The sequence below is a fragment of the Antechinus flavipes genome, chromosome 5 (assembly GCF_016432865.1).
Source record: "Antechinus flavipes isolate AdamAnt ecotype Samford, QLD, Australia chromosome 5, AdamAnt_v2, whole genome shotgun sequence".
NCBI lineage: Eukaryota > Metazoa > Chordata > Mammalia > Dasyuromorphia > Dasyuridae > Antechinus > Antechinus flavipes.
The window spans coordinates 91,493,908-91,496,695 of NC_067402.1; positions in this window are offsets into that span (position 1 = coordinate 91,493,908).

Below are 2,788 nucleotides of genomic sequence, written 5' to 3' on the forward strand. Positions count from 1 at the left end.
AAGCTAAAGAGAGAGAGAGAGAGAGAGAGAGAGAGAGAGAGAGAGAGAGAGAGAGAGTAAAAAAAGAAAGAAAGAAAAGATGATTTGGTAAGATAAAGAATGAAGTATTTTTGGACATGGATAGCATGGGAATTTGTTTTACTTGATAATGTATATTTGTTTAGGCATGGACCCACACTTAACACCATATACCAAGATAAGATCAAAATGGGTCTATGACCTAGGCATAAAGAACGAGATTATAAATAAATTAGAGGAACATAGAATAGTTTATCTCTCAGACTTGTGGAGGAGAAAGAAATTTGTGACCAAAGATGAACTAGAGACCATTACTGATCACAAAATAGAAAATTTTGATTACATCAAATTAAAAAGCCTTTGTGCAAATAAAACTAATGCAAACAAGATTAGAAGGGAAGCAACAAACTGGGAAAACATTTTCACAGTTAAAGGTTCTGATAAAGACCTCATTTCCAAAATATAGAGAGAACTGACTCAAATTTATAAGAAATCAAGCCATTCTCCAATTGATAAATGGTCAAAGGATATGAACAGACAATTTTCAGAGGATGAAATTGAAACTATTACCACTCATATGAAAGAGTGTTCCAAATCATTATTGATCAGAGAAATGCAAATTAAGACAACTCTGAGATACCACTACACACCTGTCAGATTGGCTAAGATGACAGGAAAAAATAATGATGAATGTTGGAGGGGATGCGGGAAAACTGGGACACTAATGCATTGTTGGTGGAGTTGTGAACGAATCCAACCATTCTGGAGAGCAATCTGGAATTATGCCCAAAAAATTATCAAATTGTGCATACCCTTTGATCCAGCAGTGTTTCTATTGGGCTTATATCCCAAAGAAATACTAAAGAAGGGAAAGGGACCTGTATGTGCCAAAATGTTTGTAGCAGCCCTGTTTGTAGTGGCTAGAAACTGGAAAATGAATGGATGCCCATCAATTGGAGAATGGCTGGGTAAATTGTGGTATATGAATGTTATGGAATATTATTGTTCTGTAAGAAATGACCAGCAGGATGAATACAGAGAGGACTGGCGAGACTTACATGAACTGATGCTAAGTGAGATGAGCAGAACCAGGAGATCATTATACACTTCGACAACGATATTGTATGAGGACATATTTTGATGGAAGTGGATTTCTTTGACAAAGAGACCTGAGTTTCAATTGATAAATGACGGACAAAAGCAGCTACACCCAAAGAAAGAACACTGGGAAACGAATGTGAACTATCTGCATTTTTGTTTTTCTTCCCGGGTTATTTATACCTTCTGAATCCAATTCTCCCTATGCAACAAGAGAACTGTTCGGCTCTGCAAACATATATTGTATCTAGGATATACTGCAACATATCCAATATATAAAGGACTGCTTGCCATCTACGGGAGGGAGTGGAGGGAGGGAGGGAAAAAAAAATCGGAACAGAAACGAGTGTCAATATAAAGTAATTACTAAATAAAAATTAAAAAAAAAAAGATAATGTATATTTGTTATAAGAGTTTTGTTTTCCCCTCAATGGAACATATGTGAGTGACAGAAAAAAATTAAATGTCTATCAGGGTTTTTTTTTTTAAAGCTTTAAACAATTCATGCCAGCCTTACCTTATTTTCAAATTTTAACAAGATTATTAAGCTAGTAACTGAAGAGAATGTTGTAGATATGGTTTTCCTAGACCTTAGCAAAGTTTTGATAAAGTATTTTTATATTATTATGAAGATTGAGATATGGATCTGAGCAGTGGTATCAAACTTAAATAGAAATGGAGTCTTATGAGACACATATTGACTTAGAACACTATAAATTAACATCTTTTATACTATATTGTATTTGGAAGTGGTGGAGTAAGACAGCTCTATACTAGAGGTGGACTCAGAATTGTCTAGACACAAGAATATACTGGTAAATGGTTAAAAACTGATTCTTCTGGGAGAAAAATGTACTTACAATTCGATCTTAAATTTAATCTGCATTATTAAATTTTTCTCCATAATTTTTAAGCCTAGACATTAAACAAAACATAAATAGATGCATTTATTAATTTCCAAGGTACAAATATTCACAATGAAAATTTAATAATCAACTCTCAAAAGTCAGTTCAAGCTATTTGCAGCATAACCCTGGAAATTAGATGACTGTATTCAAGGAGTAGTTGAAATAATGTAATATCAATTCAACAGATCCCCAATAGAATAGTATGTTTGACTATCTGCTAAGATTTTACATTTCTTGGGCCAATGGTTCTCATTTATTAATTTAACAGTCCAAGAGATTTACACCAAAATCTTAATGGCACTTTAAACAGCAAATAATTGACCAATTATAATACAAATATTCTTCCTCTCTGACAAATGCATGTATATGTGAAACACTATACATGTGCATCAGGTATTAATAACTAGTATAGTATCATTATATTTTAATGACATATAAAAAAATGAAATTTTTGTAGAAAAAAAAATTTAATTATAACAGCCCCAGTGGATCATTGGGTAAAAATTAGAAATGTCTGAAAAAAAATATGTTTAAAAATGTGTTAGTAAGAAATCTCAAAATATTCAAATTTAGCACACTGATCACAAAATTGATAAAAGTCATTGATTAAAAAGTCACAATTCTGAAATAAAACTGGAAGGTATAATGAAACATAAGTAAGAATTTGTACTTTTTTTTTATTTGGGGAGAATAATATTATAAGGAATAGTCTGACTGCATATGTAATTTTTTGATTTCTTGTAAATAAGATAATTTCTCCTTTG